This window comes from Lynx canadensis, chromosome A2, assembly GCF_007474595.2.
Source record: "Lynx canadensis isolate LIC74 chromosome A2, mLynCan4.pri.v2, whole genome shotgun sequence".
In the NCBI taxonomy this organism is placed as follows: domain Eukaryota; kingdom Metazoa; phylum Chordata; class Mammalia; order Carnivora; family Felidae; genus Lynx; species Lynx canadensis.
In genome coordinates this window covers 75,899,690-75,919,298 of record NC_044304.2, presented here as the reverse complement: position 1 = coordinate 75,919,298, position 19,609 = coordinate 75,899,690, and the positions used below count along the sequence as shown (strand labels likewise).

The following is a 19,609-nucleotide window of genomic DNA, read 5'->3' as shown; positions in this document are numbered from 1 at the left end:
CTGCCCTATTGTTTAACCGTGCATGCTAACGAACGCGAAGGCAGCAATATGAATGTGGATTTGCTCCGTGCCGCCAGAGACAAAACCCTTTTCACCACCATATCCTACTCGACTCTTTCAATAGCAATCATTCTCTCCTGTCTTCGTGCTAGTTTATGGACTTGCCGTCTGCAACAGTCAACCAGAAACAAAGACGCTTTACAGACCAGCTAAGTTAGACAAAAGCCGTAAGAAACGCCTTCTGCAGATATGAAAACTCGAAGCCTCGCTAGAGATTTTTTTTTCTCTGCCTCGCAAAACAGAGGCTGTCGTGAAAAGGCAAAATAAAACAAAACAAAGCCAAGCAAAGCAAAAAAAAAAAAAAAAAAAAAAATTAAAAATTAAAAAAAAAAAATAGCCTAAGCATCTATTTGTGTATGCAGTCAGATGTGACAGCAACATACTGCATCACCAGCAGGGGCCTGGGCCTGGCTTCCTGCTCCACACTGGGCTTCATTTTCCTCCTGGGTAGTTCCCTAGATAACCGTCCTGTCAGGATTCGACTCCCTCCAAAAGCAGCCAGGGATGAAATGTCCAGATGCTGGAAGGAAGGGTCTGATAAAAGCACCCGCAGTTTAGACACACATTTCTACCTTTGTGTGCGCAGCCTGTGGGCCCGAACACTCCAAGGCTTTCTGGTGTTATCCCACTCGGTTGGTGGTAGTCCAGAATGTTCAGTAAACATTAATTTTGGTCATGAGGTTGCTGGACATAAAGATCATAATTCTGAATGAACGAGGGATGCCCTTTTTTTTTTAATTTAAAAAAATCTTTTTGCAATGTTTATTTTTGAGAGAGAGAAAGAGAGAGAGAGAGAGAGAGAGAGAGAGAGAGAGAGAGGCAGAGTATGAGCAGGGAAGGGGCAGGGAGAGAGAGAGGGAGACAAGCACAGAATGCAAAGCAGACTCCAGGCTCTGAATTGTTAGCACAGAGCCCGACGCGGGGCTCGAACCCACGAACTGCGAGATCATGACCTGAGCCGAAGTCGGACACTCAGCCAACTGAGTCACCCAGGCGCCCCGAGGAATACCATTTCTAATTATCATTTTGAACAGGCTTCCTCTCAGGGGCAGAGCTATTGCGGCAGAGCTTGTGTTTGCTGGGAACAAGGGTCACAGGGCAATGACCCCCGCCCTAGTGGGACGGTTCTAGGTTCTGGTCGTTTCAGTGAACGCCCAAGTTAAAGTCCCGTTGATCTGGCCTCACCTCACCACCTGCTCTACCTCTAAACGTTTAAAACGAAGTGTTTTAAACATTTAAAACTAAGCCACGAGCGCACCAGGGAGAACAAATCTGACCCAGTAAGTATCTGCAAAGAGCTATTTGCAAAGGTCACCGCACCAACCCTCTGGTGTACAAGCACTAAGTCGCTACACATTTCCTATATGGGGAGTGACTCAGGCAATTTTCTCCTTCCAGATCCCAAGCAGATCTTTCTGTCCACCAGACCACAGAGGGAAGCAGAGGGGAAGAACACAGGACATTTGCAGGGTTCCCACTACTGACAACGGGCATGATTGTCACAGCCACACAAACACGATGTGACCTTTCTCACCTCTCTCCCACCCTTGTCTGATCGCCCCCTCCCTCCACCTCCCACGAGAGAATCCAGATGTCCTTCCTCGGGTACCCTTCTGAGCCTTCGGAGGCAGCCATCAGACTGAGCAGCCGGGGTAGTGGGAGGGGGTCTAGGGTGGGTTTCCAGAGACAAATGGTTGCATCCCCTGTGAATTACGAAGATCAGGATGCAAGGGGTAAAAGGAACGTAATCAATAAAGGCATCTCTATCACAGATGCCATAACACCTGGGAGATAAACATGGGGACGTGTATTAGAATTCAGCCTCCCCACAGAAACTCTGCGGGTGAGATGTAATATGCTTTCCCCTGACCACAGGTCACGGGGAGTTACTCAGGCTCCGCATGGTGATGGCAAGTGCGGAGAAGGCCGGGATGGAGAAACGGAATGTTCTCTCTCTCAGCTTCCAGGAAGGTGGCACTTCGGTGCGGAGCCAACATTCCATGCCCAAGGTGGCCGCGATCACAAGGCAGGGTCTGTCCACTTGTGCTAAGGTCTCAAGAACCGAGGGCACCGCGCTGACACCTGGCCCTGGCCCTCAGCGTATGTCAGGGTGAAGAGGGAGGAAGGCAGCAAGGGCAAGAGAAGATCCTTCTGGTTTTCTAGCTGACCAAATTCCTGGTCAGCTCTAGCCGGTGTCAAACCATAAAGAGGTGACTATCCTTTGCTTAGACTGAGATCCCTGGCTTGGTTTTCGTCAGCCCCAGGCTTCCCCGAGAGCTTTTCATTCATGTGCTTCATTCACAGTTGCCTGGTGTCCACTAACAAGAGACAAAACTTCGGCGCTTTCCAGTGATGCTGGAGGACAAACCTTGATAGATCTCTTTGTTGTTGTTGTTGTTGTTGTTTTTCAGTTATTTATTTATTTATTTATTTATTTATTTATTTAGAGTGCACAAGCAGGGACAGGTAGAGAGAGAGGGAGAGAGAGAGAGAGAGAGAGAATCCCAAGCAGGCTCCGTGCCATCACCACAGAACCCGATGCGGGGCTCAGACTCAGGAGCCGTGAGATCATGACCTGAGCCAAAATCAAGTGTCAGATGCTTAACCGACTGAGCCGCCCAGGCACCCTTTGATAGATCTCTTTATTGTTAAACAGTATTAAAAACAGTGATCCCCTTGTGCTTTGTGACAAAATATTGATGCACATTCACAAATCAACTTAATTATAAGATAGTCTTTTTACTGTGATCCGTTCTACTATTATCTACTCAGAATATCAATACCCTTCTCCTAATGTATATACATAATTTTGTAGAAGTTAGTACGGTGAGGCCAAGGGGAAGAACAGCTTTTGAAACATCAACCTAATCCAATCGTTAATCACTACCATAGCCTGTCAGATTTTCCTTTTTATACAGCTCGCCAAATGGGAACGTGCCTTAAAGTGGAACAGGGCACAATTCTTCTTCAGACTTATGATAGTTACAACCAGGACCACACTAACACAAATGCCAGCATGGAAAAGCAGTTCTACACAGTGATTTTGGGGGCATTTTCCCCTCTTTGCTCTGCTTCGCATGTTAGAACTCCATCATTGGCTGTCCTGCATTAAAATTTTTATTTATTATTTATTTATTTCTGAGAGAGAGAGAGAGAGAGAGAGAGAGGCAGAGCGTGAGCAGGGGAGGGGCAAAAAGATGGAGACACAGAATCCCAAGCAGGTTCCAGGCTCTGAGCTGTCCACACACAGCCTGACGCGGGTCTCGAACTCAGAACCGTTGAGATCGTGACCTGAGCTGAAGCTGGACACGGAACGACTGAGCCACCCAGGCGCCCCAAGTTGTCCTGCATCTTTGCCCAAGGTTTTCAAACCAGGCAGAGGAAATGGAGAGTATTCTTTTCCTTGGCGAGAATTTACACATCAGTGTTAATGATGGAGGTGAACACGGTTTTTCTACATGACTGGACACCAATCAGTAAGGGTAGCACTTTCCGGAAAGAAGGATGTGGGTGTGGAAGTGTGGGTTCACAAACCACAGTGGTGGTCATTCACATCTCACGGATACCACGGCACAGCAGCGAACGTGGGAAAGAATACTGAACACTCAAGTAGCTACAAAAAACTTTCTTATTCCAACGTCAGAGGCTGAATTCTTGAATAGCCGGGGGACATTCTGAATACAAGAGTGCTTCAGAATTTGGGGAAGTTTCAGGGCGCCTTTGTTTCAGGGAGACGAGGGGAAGAAATGGGGAAGACACTCCGTATTTAGTTTCGAACGGATTAAATTCTTCACAAAGATAAAATGAGATCTTTCTGTGGCTCCTGACCACGAAAAGTTCACTTCAGTCATTTAACAGAAGACTGGCCAAAAAGATCAATGAGGATGTACCCCGAAAGGTAGAATTCGACATTGTCGCTTGTTCCTCTCGAAGACTTTAAGTGAAATAGCCCTCACACAATGAATGAAGAGAACACAGTGCATCCAGCCAGGAAAACTTCCCTAGAAACCACATGAGAGTGCCCTTGAAAGTCGGAGAACCCCCTTTAGGGAACTCTACCACGGCCCCCCTCAAGGGCACCACACACTCCTTTTCAGTGGTCCCTTCGCTTGCCTGGTCTTCATGTATTTTCCCTTTTACTAGAAACCACCATTTACAAATAAGCTCCCGGTCTTGCTGTCTTTCTATCTCCCCTAGGTACACACAGTTTACAACCTACAGAACTTGCCGTAATTTACCAGTGACACTAGCAATTTCTTGTAGGCTACGTTCCTTAACGACGTTACTAACGATTTCTAATTCCTAACAACTGTGATTTGGCATATCCAGACTTCCATGCCCCTGTCAGCATGGAAGGGTCTTACTTTTCCATTGTTTTACCTTGTAGGAGTTATTTTACAGACACTTGTTGGAGGACGTGTGTATAGGTGTATCAAAACTTTATAAAGTAAGTCATTTTACATTAATGAAGGGAGGTTTCTATTCAAAGAGCCATTGATAGAAAACTAGGCTCTTTTGGTATTGGTCATAGGTGTCCAACTCAGCACTTTTGTTAGTCTTTACTAATTTTCACTTTTCAAGAACTCTTCAAGCCGAACAAAATATACACTACTTGATTTACAAAGCATCGTTCTTAGTTTCCAGGCTACTGATTTGGGGATTTCTGGCGGTGTTTTGAAACACCATAGTAATTAGTTATACGAAGTCAGTTTTAATACAACACAATGGAAGCAAATTCAACTGAGGCATGAGTCATTTCCTCTTCGACAGAAAACGGCATCTGAATGGATCAATTTAGGCATTTCTCAAGGACAAGAGACAACATGCTTGCAAGATTTTCCTACCTCAAAATCTTGCAGACAATCTTCTTTTCATAATTAAAGTCCGTGAGAGTCTCTTTATTTATTAAATGAAACCTATGAGGCAGAGGACTAAGTGTCTGAACAATCACGCTCTCATAAATTCCTTATGAGATGGAGTTCTCAGAACTATGTTCCAGATCTCCAAGTAAGATACCCTTCATCAAATTCAATACTGTAAAAGATGGCTTTTCAGAAGGCATCACAGGCCGGGAAGAGACAGTTCTAGAGCTGATAATTCCGACCGAAATGGGAAAGTGGTGGGCAGCGGGGGTGGCAAATGGATTTACAAAGCAGAAAGCACATATCAAAGTAATATTCAAAGTTTCCAAACAGACTTTTGTATTATATGGACTTCATTGTGAGACAACAAAAAATTCATGTGCGGATAAGTATATTCTCAGGAGAGTTTTCTGATACATGATTGAATCAAAAGGAAAACTCTTTTCTTGTAAATGATTCCTTAGCCTTTTAAATCTTTAATTCCTTCAGAAACATATTGCTTACTAGCAATGTGTTCACTCTAGTGTCTATATGCTAAACTTTATGATGCATGATTTAGTAAAACAAAAGTCTCATTACTATGGAAGGACACGAAGGGCTGGTTTTCTCCCCTTATATTTGATCCATCCTCTTGGATAAGCAGTATGACTCATGTTTTCGCATCTATATTCCTACCTACCATCTTTCATCATACGCTTTGGACTGAAGAGTATTAATTATGGCAATAATATTACACAATCAGATCATTTTATGGTATAACTCCCTTTATACTAACTTAAACCTTTTCAGAAGACAAACCCCTACCTTTGAAGAAGGTCTTCCTGTCTGAAGAAGTTGTTCTTTTAATTCTTTAAACCAAATGTCTTCTTAGGGTAGCCCTGTGGGTCGAAGAGTGGGGGAAATGTTAACAAGACAGTCATCGTCAATCACAGCAGATTGTCAACACATTAACTCCAACTGACTCCCTGATGGGAAACACAATTACCGGGGGAGCCTTGCAAGGAAAGACAAATTATGAATAGATTTGCCAAAACACATCTCTGCTGGTTTCAATCAAAAGTGACAGCAGAGAGGTAACTAAAAATAATTCTGGTGGCCATCCCCTTAATGCAACCCAGCCGAAAGCGACATGCTTGTTCCCTCTTTCCAGTTCAGAAAATGGAAAATTTTGTTTTGTTTTGTTTTGTTTTGTATGCACTTATACAGTGAGGCTAAAATACTTCCTTGCTACAGGCTCCCTTATTATTGTTGCTATTCTTAAAATTTTTCATTTAGGGGTGGTGCCTTGGTGGCTCAGTCGATTAAGTGGCCAACCCTTGATCTCGGCTCAGGTCATGATCTCACGTTTCAGGATTTCAAACCCTGCATTGGGCTCTGCACTGACAGTGTGGAGCCTGCTTGGGATTCTCTCTCTCTCTCTCTCTCTCTCTCTCTCTCTCTCTCCTTCTCTTTCTATGACTCCCCCACTTTGGCTTTCTCTCTCTCTCTCTCTCAAAATAAACAAATAAACTTCAAAAAAATTTTTTTTCACGTAGGAGTGTAGGAATTCGTTTGACTTTGTTTGGAAGGCCCCCCAAGTTCTCAATGAAGGTCATAAAGGGATGGTGGGGGCAGCCAAGGGGGAGGATCCCTATCGGGGCTGTGACAAAGACTCAGCTATGGACAGCTCCAGAGCTCGACCAGCTCCAAACTCCCCGTGCTCCTCAGCCTGAATGCTCCCTTTGCAGATACTCCAGCTGAGAACTAGCCAGAAAAGGACAGCACGGACAGGGAAGACAATCGCAGCTGAGTCCATTAGGGCTCATTTTCTTAGACAACCAATTCAGTGACACCCAGGGCTTTCTAAGGGAGGATGTGTGGCTTTTTGGACTTTGGATTTTTGGAAACAGAAGTCATACTATCAGACCTCTGAAAAAACCTTTCAGAGAGGAGAAACAAGTGTCAATTCAGGAACTCCCGACTGCAATGAAATATGAAGGCAACTTGTGAAGTGCAAAGAGATTCCATTAATAAGATAAAAACATGTGCAATCATCTCAGACGCTCCTGTTTACGTGTGCGCCATACAACATTTTCTGTGTAAAATTGCAAAGACCTTTACCTCAATGACATGTAAAACCACTCTTCATAGATTTTCATTGGATCTGATGCAATGACATTTTATTAGGACAAAAAAAAATGTTGTTGAGGGGCACTTGGGTGGCTCTGTCGGTTAAGCGTCTGACTTTGGCTCAGGTCATGATCTCACAGTTTGTGGATTTGAGTCCTGTGTCGGGCTCTGTGCTGACAGCTCAGAGCCTGGAGCCTGCTTCGGATTCTGTGTCTCCTTCTCTCTCTGCCCCTCCCCCACTTGCACTCCGCCTCTCTCTCTCTCTCTCTCTCTCTCTCTCTCTCTCTCTCTCTCTCTCCCCAAAATAAATAAACATTAAAAAAATTCTTTTTTAAATGTTGTTGAGGTAAATGATTCCTCCCTGGAATTAAAACCAAATTTAGGAAAGAAAAAAACAAAACAAAACAAAACAAAATAATTTTAGAGTAATCAAGGATTTCTTCACTTCTATTTAGTTCCCACCTTTTTCTTTTTTAAGTAGGCTGTACGCCCAGCACAGAGCCCAACATGGGGCTCGAACTCACGACCCTAAGATCAAGACCCGAGCTGAGATCAAGAGTGGGATGCTCTACTGACTTAGCCACCCAGGTGCCCCTAGCTCCCGCATTTAAAAACCTCTTTTGAGGTGTGTAAGAAGGAGTTTGCAAGAATCTGAAGTTATGTCTACAGTAACAAGTCAATCCAACAAACATATGGAACATGTAATATATTCTGTCAATGCACTGGATAAAAGAGGATAAAAGAATATATATACGAGGATATGTGAGGATGTAAGAATATAAAATAATATAAACGAGGATAAAAGTATAACACATAAGTAAGTGCACCTTTACGGGTGAAACTTGATCAGGTTAGCATGTAGATCTGTCTCCTTCCTCCCCCTTCACCTCGCTGTCTCTCCATCTTTCCACCATTTCTCTCCCCCAGGGCAGTCTGGCTCCGCTTCTGGCTCTGCCCAGCACCATAGTGGACATGAGGGAAACCCCTCCCACTGAGGGATGTGGACCTTGGGTTAATGCCTGACCTTGGTTTGGGCCTTAGGGAATCAGACCTAAGGGAGTACTTTGCTTCCAGGTCATTTCAAGCCAACTTCACTCAGGGGAAAGGAGTCTGTCACCTCTTCTAGACCAGTGTAATGGAGTTCTGCCCTGGGACTCAAGACCAAAGCCTCAACCAATATACGTCATTATTTGTCTTGTTTTGTCAATGTCTCCCCTGCAAGTATCTCCTTTGGGAACCACAAATGTACGCATTCCTGGGTTGCTGGCCAAAACGTATCACCATCTTTCACCCCCAAACAATCAGGGTAAGGCGAATTTGCAACTCAGAAGGGTAGCTCCTTCCTTCCTTCTTCAAGTCTCTTCTAACACGAATTTTTGCGTATGGCAAAGTCAACAAAAACTCAAAGGGTGCTTTAGTTCACCGAACCAAGTCTCTTAGGGGAATCGTCACCCCAACTACTTGGTACCACTCCTTGCGTTTGAAGCATCTACACACGTTGCTGTGGAGCTACTGCTGAAAATCTCTATCACAGATGACTTCAGGCTACAGCTAACTACTGGAAAGTGGACCTATGAAAGACACATGTCAATAGAATTAATCTTGCCCAAATTTTACCTGGAAGAGAAAGAGACCTCACATTTTATGGGCTACTACTGTGTCCCAGGCCCTGTGTATAGACTGCAGGTGACGCACCAGTCCTGTAAGTGTCATCATCACCTTGACACAGAAGCACGAACTGAAGCACAGAGAGGGTGAGTAAATGACCCTACTCCCATGACTCCCAAGTAATACATCCACTTCTGAGTCAATCCAAAACTTGTACTTCTTTTACCTCCCCGCATAGCTTTTGAGAGAGGCCAGGATGAACCTGGAGACGGGGTGCTCCTGAGATTTATGGGGAGGAAAGCAGCAGAAGAAGCTGTTGGAAAGGGCCGTCAGGTTGATGGGAAACACTGAGGGAGCCAAGAATCATAGGGTTGGGAGGCAGAAGGGAGGGCCACAGGGTTGAGACCTGCAGGAAGGTCTCATGTAAATGGCATGTAAATGGGGGGCATGTAAATGGGGGGACTCCATTTACATAGAGTCAGCAGGAAGCCCCCACACCACAGATGGTGCCAGCGTCTCCCGTGGCCCGCAGTCTCCGACGGGCAGCGACATCTACTGCACTATCATTCCAATGACCCCCTGCCAAGAATGCCCTTTATTAGCAATGTTTCACAAAAGGGGCAGGTCTGAAAATACCACTGGGTATGGTGTAGAAGAAGACATTTTTGAACACAGATTTTAAAGAGAAGTCCAAGGAATGGGGTGCTTTTGATAAACTTGAATTGCTTTTAGTATAATTCAATTCAGGGCAAAGTGTCCTGAAAAGAACACACACGTCTGTGGGTGTGGTTTCCCACAGACGTTGTGTGGGGAAAACTATTTCGTCTTTGCTTATGTGTATTGATATATATGTGTATTGATAGCACGTGGCCTCGTTTTTAACCTCCTTGTGACGACTGAAACCCCCGAGCCTCTGCAAAGACCACCAAAAGACTACGTATTAATTGTATTACCATGTCAGCAATTATGCCAAACATTTCTAGGGAATGAATTTTTGGTACATTCATTACTCTTGCTTTGACAACTGCATCAATGGGCTTTCATCACTCTGAAACACATCTAGGTTGACAGAATGGGGTAATACATCATTGCTAAAGGATTATTTTTCCAATAACAAAGTAACAACTCAATTTCCTTTAACCAAAATACAATCAACTTATCCTATTAAATAAAACCAGTCGTAAGTCAAAAGGTCAAGATGAGATCTGATGTAATTTAAAAGTGGCCTTCAGAAAAGATAAATAATATCTAGGTAAAAAATACAGAAACCCAAAGGACACGGTACACACAGTAAATCAATTACAATAAAAGGAATTCAATGGTGCATAAGTATAACATTAAAACATTCAATAATTCAAGAAAGTGCACATTTGCCTTGGCCACTCATGGAAAAATAATGCATTTCCTGATGGCTCCAAAGGAAATAGAACTATTGATCGGCATGGATGTTTTGCAGGAATTTTGTTTTTGTTTTTGTTTGGCTTGGTTTAAAATGAGAACCTGTAACATTGCACACGCAGCTGAAAACCTGTTATTGCAAATGCTACGGGGTAAAAAGTAACAGCAAGCAAAAACAGTCAAAATCTCATTTGGTTTAGACTCTGGCATAACTGTGAGGGCATTAAAAATGCTAATGTTACTCTTTGGTTTCTGCAAGGTAGATTTCTAACAACTGGCTTTAATGGATGATACAGCAAAAGGCAGATTGCATTAAAATGCCAGGCATCTGACCCTCAAGCCAATTCTGTTTTCCACTGTGATGATTTTATTTCCTGTTTACACTCTTAAGAAATCAATATGGCAGAGCAATACTTTTTAGAACATTCAATTTGAAAACCTTACATGTACCAACGTATTTATCCACCTGCACTGTTACGTGTTTATGGAGCATGCAAAAGTGTTTTGCGCTTTTACCATTATGAAATGATGATGATTCACAAACTTATTTTTAATATTTGGTCTTCACAAAACTTCAGTAGTATCAAAATCATGGACTAACTCCCCCCACCAGCTCTTCTTTTTCTCTCAACTTCCTGCCTTTGACATGATCCTTGGACTGAATTTGGGGTCCATTCATACTTATTAACTGGAGAGAAAAGGATAAACAAACAACCCTATTAAAACTGGCATTTATCTTTGGTTTCCCTGGGTATGCCTGCCATCCAGCAGCCTAATTCAGTTTCGCAGGGGCGAAAAGCCCAAATCATCTTGAAACCCAGTTCTCTGCACTTCAGCAGCCTCTGAAACAAAATACATTCCAAAAAGCAGAGAGTATGACCTGGAATGAAGCGGGTTCAACCAGATGGCACCAGAGAGCAGCCTCGGTGGCTGGGGTTCCAAGGATACAGGGTCCTACCTTCCAGACCCAAGTTTAGCATCAAGTGCAGTTTACTCTTGCAAGACTAGTAAACCTGTTGGAACTTGGGGCCGCCTCTGTGATCTCTTAAACGTCAAGGTGGGGGCAGGGCAGGGATCCACTGTGATCAGGAACTTGGAGGTAAACCCGTGTGTCATGCTCTACCTTTCAGAGAAGTGAAACCACTCATCCCTTGATCAATCACATTATACAGATGGAAGACTGACCGCCCCCCCACCCCAGAAGCTTAACATTGTTTCAAGTAACAACACCATTCGCTACCTTGTAGACCGGCGCGAACATCTGCGAGTGAGCAAATTACATTCATGTCTGGCATGCTGGATATATGCCATCTTGCTGTCGGTCAGGGCACTGGCAATCATGCTGTCACGTACACTGTTGCAGTATTTTATCCTACATGCATGGCACATTTGATGGTTTAACAGGAGCAACTACTATAAATAGAAACCTCGAATTCCAGTGTGCAGTAACGGCTAGCCTTCTACCAAAGAGCCATGCCCCTCTTTGCCATGCAGAGTGGCCACAGGGAAGAGGTCCCTGTCCAGGCTCTACCTTTCCAGCTCCCCTTGTCTCTAGGAGAGACAGTAAGATGTAAGGGAGCTAATATGTATCAATTCCTCGCCCACATGTTTAAGAAGCAAGTGTCTTTCCCATAAATCATCTCTCTACTGCTGGCTGGATGTCAACGCCCAGTGTGACTTTGGAAGTCACATGGCATGGCCTGTGTCAACACAGCTCCCTGAAGAGGGACAAGTAGAGACCCTTCTATCCACACAAATGGTCTTACATTACCAGCACTGTACTGGTCCCAGAATGGGAAAGGAATTCTAACCCAGTGAAGTTTCTACAATGTGGGGGTTTGTTACAACAGTTAGTTTTGCCCTATCTAATCGAGTCAGTGTGTTGTGAATATAACAGAAACCTTAAAGTTTTGTTTAAGTTTATTTGTTTATTTTTTGAGACAGAGAGAGAGAGTATGAGCAGAGGAGAGCCAGAGAGAGAGGTAGAGAGAGAGGATTCCAATCAGGCTCTGCACTCTCGGTACAGAGTCTGACGTGGGGCTTGAACCCATGAGCCGTGAGATCATGACCTGACCCGAAATCAAGAGTGGCATGATGGGGCGCTTGGGTGGCTCAGTCGGTTAAGCATCCGACTTCAACTCAGGTCATGATCTCACAGTTCATGGGTTTGAGCCCTGTGTTGTGCTCTGCTTCAGATTTTGAGTCTCCCTCTCTCTCTGCCCCTCCTCTGCTCACACTCTGTCTCTCTTTCTCTCTCTCTCTCTCTCTCTCTCTCAAAAATAAATAAACATTAAAAAAAAAGAAAAGAAAAGAGAGTGGAATGTTTAACCAACTGAGCCACCCAGGCACCCCAGAAACCTTAGATTAAATCTATCCCTCATTGGTCCTTTTCCCGTGCGTATAATCTAAGGGGAAAAGATTTAGTTTTAAAATAAGTTCTACTAGAGACAATTAAAGTAACAGTGCTTATTTTGCTCCAGAAAGAAAAAGCTTAAAGGAGGCTAATTAAACTGTCATTGAATAAATGAAGGTCCTGAAAATTTTACGGAGCAGATAGTTGAAAAAACTTCACTAAATACAAACCAAACAAATACAGAGCATTTACTTGATGGCACATAAAATAACACACTACCCACAACACGGGGAAGGTTGAAAATAGTTTTTGAGAGCATCTGGTTCAGTAAGTGTAGGCGGGGCCTGGAAATCCACTTTTCTAATAGACAGCCCGGGGTTTCTGATGCACGTGGTCTTGGGCCACACTCTCAGCAACGTGGTGAAGAAGGTCTCTGATGGTTAAACCATGAAATGCACCACGTTGTGAGGCTGTCAGACTTCCTTCCTAGAGGAAAGTCAAACTGGGGAAGTTTTTTATCCACGGGGTGGAAAACATGCTGTCAACAAGCATTACAGAGCTTTAGGAATCTAGACAAGTTCGCCATGATCCCAATCTTTAAGCAGCTCACGGTCTCAGGACAGTGACTGTGAATGTATACGTGTGTGTGTGTGTGTGTGTGTGTGTGTGTGTGTGTGTGTCTGCAGAGGAGGTAGTGAAACAGAGAAGGAGAAAACAAAGATACCCTCCGGGTTTGAACTGGGGGAAATGAGACCTCATCCACGGCTGTGCAGATGGACGTCTGTGGCCCCAGGTAGCACACTCACCTCCCTTGGGCATCCCTGTCCCAGAACAGTCTCCAGATAATGTTACCACCAACACGATACAGAATGAAACAGAGGAAGGGGAGGAATCCAACCCTATTCAAGAAGCAAAAGCAGTTATGTTCACCTATTTTGCGCCTCGAACTTCTACGTAATGCGCTGGAAGAAAAGATTCTAAGGCAAACAAATAATACTTTGTAAAACCACATGGCTACGTGGGGAGTTATTGTTTTATGAATAGTTTCAGTCAGGAATGATGAAAAAGTCCTGGAGATGGGTGAGTGATGATCACATGATGACTCGAAGGCACCTAATACCATTGTATGATTCAAAATGGTTAAAATAGTAAGTTTTATGTTATATATGCTTTGCCACAATAAACAATAATCATGGGTATAGGCTTCCTTCCAACTCAGTAAGTTAATGAATATGATAGGGTATTTGCAGGAAAAAAAATGAACCTAACCCTATACTCTACCGTACTTTCTATCTCCTTGAGAAGTTAGGAAACCATGAATGTATTCAACCGATATTTAAGGAGAATTATTGTGGCCTAGGCAGGCACTGTTCTAGGCAATAAGACCTAGCAGTGAACAGAATAGAAACGAGTCCTGTCCTCAGACAGCATTCATTTATTCATCCCCTCATACACTCGGCAAGTATTTATTAAATGTCTGTCGCTTGCCAAGCTCTATGCTTGGGCACCAGAAATACAACGGTGAAAAAACAGCAATGAAAACATCAGCAAACCAGACCCTTCTTTGGCCTCATGAAGCTTCTAGCTGACCACAGGAGACATATATAAATCTAAAATACCCACCTTGGAAAGTCATCAAAGCAGAGATGTGTGGACTCCTAGAGTGTGTTGTGTGGTGATGGGAACTGGCTCAGTCAAGGTCTTTGTGAAGGGACTGATGTCTGAGTTGAGATCTGACGGACGGGGTTGGGCAGGGACAGTGTGGCACCAGGGAAGAGCGGAAGGAAGTGGAGAGTGGCCACATCGAGGCTAGAAAAGCAGGCGGAGGCCCAGGGGCCACGCAGAGCCCCGTGGATCTTTCCGTTTCTGTCTTAAGGGCAATGGGGAGCCATCGATGTACTGTAACGAGGCTGGGGGTGGGAGAGGAATGATCTGATCAAAAATTATACTTCCTTGGCTGCTCTCACAATTTAAAAACGACCAACAGAAAATGAGGGCAAAGGACTATAAGTAAAGTCCTATACAGTTATGAAAATAGGTGAAACTCTTTGAAGCTCTCAGATGAAAGACAGTATTTAACATTTCAAAGAATTATCATGATCAGATAAGGAATTCTAAACAGCATGGCAAGTTTTAATTTTTTAGTGCTAATCAAAACATAGTCTCTTAAGGTTCTATTATAAAACCTACTAATGAAGTTGAATATGATTAAAACAGTCACCAGAATTTGCAAGGTTAGTAAATTAAGTTGCCCACACTTGATCAACACTATTTAAAGTGGATACTTTGGGGGGGGGGAGTTAAACAATTCGATCAAAGAGATGAAGTATATTAGACTTTGCAAAATATGATTGCGTAGGCATCTTTCATTAACCTATAAGGTGACAACAGGACATTTAACCAAATGCTGTACAAATTCGATTAATATTTAAGAACTTGAACAAAGAATCAAATACATCTCATTTCTTCCTTTAAAATATGGTTATTGATGCTAATATATTCTGTTGAATGGGGAACAAAACTCAGATCTGCACAATACTGTGCGTGCTAAGGGCAGATACATAAAGTAATAACAAGGGCACCTTTTACATATAATCAAATTAGCCACAGGCTATTTTAATTTACGCAGATTAAACATTCAAGAAGTAGGTGACAGACATTTCTGCATTTCAAATTCCGGATAAAAACAGGGAGTAGGAAACATCACGCTTTTAACTGTACAGTGAGTTCATCTGACCTCAGAACAACAAAGTACTTTCTAGACTATCTCTCAAAGTTCAGAAAAGTTGTATAGACTTGACCCATATAATCTACACAATTCACCTTTTCACCAAATTGTCATTTATACAATTCAGATCTGTCAATTCGTGGTTCTGCTTAAATTACCTTAAGAATGTAATGTAGCTAGCAAGAAGGCTCTCAAGACAGTTTCGGGTACGTTTTATCATAACAACCAAAGCCCCCTCGGTTTTATAGGGCCTGGGAACCACGGTCTATTTGCAGAGGCCTCCAACACCATCGCTTTTTGAGATTTAGCCTTACAAAGATCTTCATTTTAAAGTTTAATCTGACTCGGTTTAAAACCTATTATTGTTCTATCAATTTACACTTTGGCCTAAACAAATTTAATATACTTGGGTACAAACGCGTTCCTAGATTTCCCATGCAGCATCTTTCTGATTTTTAAAACGGTGTTTTTTTAAATGCCCAGTGAAACTGCATTTGTTTCAAAACTGTAGTTCATATTCCTAGCAGAGGCCACAAATAATATGTCAGATTGCAGAGAAAGGGATAAAAATGCAATAAGTCAGATTTAGCCAGAGTAAAAAAAGAATGAATACATTTACCATAAAAAGAAGGGGACAATCTCTTTTTGAAAAATTAGAAGCATCATTTGCATTTTTACTGTTGGTGCTAAACAAGTCTCACTAAAAAGATGAAATGATAAGACGTCTGAAAAACTTTCAAACATTTGGATAAAGACTAGACATTTCTTCTTCTTTTTTTATTTTTTTCAGTATGAGCTTTCAAAGTTGGCAAGTTATTCCTTATTCAAAATTCTCTTTAGATGCTCTGGCTTTTTAGTCTCTTCTTGATGGAGACACGAACTCACAAGTAGCCCCCACTGGTGAGTGGGGCTCTTTATTTCCCCTCCACACTTCCTAAGTAGCTGCCATGGTCATTGAACGAAATCTGAGGTCTTCTCATCATACTGCTCTGGAAGGAAAAAGGAATGAGCCACAACTGAATCAGAATAAAATGGGTTCCAAACACAACTCTGATGTAGCGTCAGTGGTGTTCATCCCGTGGTTCCCACAATATTTACTGACTGGCACCCGGGACATCCTAATAAGGTTTTATCTCCATTTCTTAGTTGTCCATGGAAGCACTGATTTTCAATTTTACTTGTACTGATTTTTTGAACCAAAAGGAATGTGATGAGCGTAAAAAAAAAAAAAAAAAAACACAAAAAAAACGGCAAAAAGCAAAGAAATTCAAACGGGATTTATTTTTTTTTTTTAATTTTTTTTCAACGTTTATTTATTTTTGGGACAGAGAGAGACAGAGCATGAACGGGGGAGGGGCAGAGAGAGAAGGAGACACAGAATCGGAAACAGGCTCCAGGCTCCGAGCCATCAGCCCAGAGCCTGACGCGGGGCTCGAACTCACAGACCGCGAGATCGTGACCTGGCTGAAGTCGGACGCTTAACCGACTGCGCCACCCAGGCGCCCCTCAAACGGGATTTAAATGCTAAGCCTACCGTAGTTGATTTCTCCATAGTAGTATCTGAGCAGAGTGGCCCAGTTCTGGTCAATCCCAAAATGGCTTTGGGAGTCTCAGATCTCTCTGTTCTCTAGATCAGTCTCCCAACTTGAGAATTTGAAACGCTGGTCTTATGGAAATCTGGAATACTATTAGTTCCAGGTCACTAACTAAAGTTAAGTTCAAATATGAAGCTGCCCATTTAAAAAGAGGTCATCTTTAATGCAACATGACCTGTATTAAATGAGCCATTATTTCCAAATAAAGCAATCAAGTTATGAATTCAATAGCTTACCAGGTGACATTAGGCAAATTACTTCCTCTCTGTGTACAAAATGGGGTTAATAATCCTGACCTATCTCTCAAGGTCTCTGGGGACAATTCATTTAGGAATTGTCTAAGTGCTGTATAAATGTTTCTGGTGTTATGAGAGCTTGGTTTTATTGTCATTGGAATGCCACCATCATAAAAAGGAATTGAGAGGTTTAGTCAGAGGTGAATTAACAAAGCAAGGTCTATGCTAATACAAGTGCCCTCTGACCTTGGATCACTGAGCTTGAAAAATCGCACAGATCAAAATGTAAATGAAGTTTGCATTTTCAGAGACAGAGTTTTTGTTAATTTCTTTCCTATTCAATTCCTTTGCTTTGAAAATCATTACTTTGGAAGCAAACCATTTTCAATTTCTACCTCCCCCCACCCTTTTTTTTTTTCTTTCATTATTTCTCATTGCTGTTCCCAGCACCATTTGCATTAAAGCATGACATTGGAGGTATCCAAGGCCTTTCTTTCTCAATCCACTATCTGGCACACCCAGAAAACAAGCCTGTCAGGAGGCATGAGCCGTGCGGACAACAAACTTTTTTCATTTTAAGGTTTTTTTAAAAATTGTGTGATCTCCAGGGGCGCCTGGGTGGCTCAGTCGGTTGAGCGTCCGACTTCGGCTCAGGTCATGATCTCGTGGTCTGTGAGTTCGAACCCAGTGTCGGGCTCTGGGGTGACAGCTCAGAGCCTGGAGCCTGCTTCGGATTCTGTGTCTCATTCTCTTTCTGCCCCTCCCCCACTCACACTCTGTCTCTGTCTCAGAAATAAATAAACATTAAAAAAAATTTTTTTTTAAATGGTGTGATCTCCAGACGTTCACTACTTTCAGAGGAAGTAAGTTCTCTTTCCCCAGCTAAATTTCCATGGTTCATTCATTTACTTGACAAATAGTTACTGAGCACCTCGTACGTATGTGCCAGTCAGGTGCTGTTGGTGCCAAAAGGAGCAGTGAATTTAAAAACGCAGAAATTCTGGGGTGCCTGGGTGGCTCTGTCGGTTGAGCGGCTGACTTCGGCTCAGGTCATGATCTCGCGGTCCGTGAGTTCAAGCCCTGCGTCGGCCTCTGTGCTGACAGCTCAGAGCCTGGAGCCTGTTTCACATTCTGTGTCTCCTTCTCTCTGACCCTCTCCCGTTCATGTTCTGTCTCTCTCTGTCTCAAAAATAAATAAACGTTAAAAAAATTTTTTTTTTAAAAAAGGCAGAAATTCCTGCTCTCATGTAGCTTATATTTTAGGGGTGAAGACAGATAGTAAGCAAAATAAATAGGTAAACAAATGTAATATGTTGGAAGGAAAAGAGGAAGTGTGGTGAAAGCAGGGAAGTGCAGAGATGGAGAGGGCTGTAATCTTTTTTTTTTTTCAACGTTTATTTATTTTTGGGACAGAGAGAGACAGAGCATGAACGGGGGAGGGGCAGAGAGAGAGGGAGACACAGAATCGGAAACAGGCTCCAGGCTCTGAGCCATCAGCCCAGAGCCTGACGCAGGGCTCGAACTCACGGACCGCGAGATCGTGACCTGGCTGAAGTCGGATGCTTAACCGACTGTGCCACCCAGGCGCCCCAAGAGAGGGCTGTAATCTTAAACATGATGGTCAGAGAAAAACCTCCTTGAGAAGGCATGACGTCAGGGAAGACTTGAAGGATGTGACTGTGAGAACCATTGGAGAAGGGCTTTGCAGGCAAGGTGAGGGTTCCAGGCAAGTGCAAAGGCCCTGAGGTAGGAGATTCTGTGTTTGAGAACAGCAAGGAGGTCAGGGTGGTGAAGGAAGAGAGAAGAGCTGGAGAAGGGAGAGCAGAGAAGGAATGGGGGTAGCAGACGATCTGGACCCGGAACATGGGTGCAAGGCGTCCGACTTTCACTCTGAGTGAAAACCCTTGAGAGGTTCTGAGCTGAAAAGTAACATGATCTGACTTCCATTTGAAAGGCTGGATCCGGCTGAGAATAGGCTGAAGGGGAACAAAGTTGAGACAGGAAGGCCACATAAAAGACAACCGCAGTAGTTCAGGCAGACATCAGGGGCTTGATCCCGGGGTAGCACCTGGGTAGAGTTTCACCGCTTTCAATTATGAATCACAACCTTCTTCTTCATCTCGCCGTACTTTATTTGAATTCCTTCACTCCCTAAGAATATTTTTCCGTAGAAGCCTTCCCTTGCACCCCCTCCCTGTGAATACTAAGACTTTCTCTCCCATCACACCACCTTTTGAAAGGGTCAAAGAATCCACATTTGGATGAGGTCAAATCAGCAAGGACACTACTGTTACAGGATAAGCTGAGGCATGCTGAAAAATTTTTAAAGAATTTATTTGAGGAAAAATCTATGAGAATCAAGCAGCACCCAATCCAGCAGTAGAACGGAGCTCCAAGGAGCCTCAGGAAATGAGAGGCTGCAACAAGGAAGTCATAGGAGGCAGGAAAGCTGTTTGGTTAGTGCAAGGTCGTTTTCCTTTAGGAGATGGGAGGTGTCTATCAGGCAGATTTCCTCACTAGGCGATTCCTGATTGACTGGTTCAAGATTCCATGTCTGATGGTCAAAACTGTCAGTCAGTCCTGGTTTGGTGACAAGAGACATAGCATAAGTGACTCTAGTTTGGGTCTGTTGTCTTCTTTTTAACACTACTCTCCCAAAG

The 19,609-nt window shown here is 43.3% G+C and overlaps 1 protein-coding gene across 11 annotated transcripts in view; it reads right to left on the bottom strand.

Moving 5' to 3' along the window:
- Nucleotides 1-19,609, bottom strand: part of NRCAM (neuronal cell adhesion molecule) — a 258,429-nt gene that overhangs the window by 112,002 nt on the left and 126,818 nt on the right. For all 11 annotated transcript variants that reach the window (XM_030307737.1, XM_030307742.1, XM_032592377.1 and 8 more), the window contains exon 3: nucleotides 5,727-5,800. The gene's annotated coding sequence lies outside the window, so the exon portion shown is untranslated. The remainder of the gene's footprint in view (nucleotides 1-5,726; nucleotides 5,801-19,609) is intronic.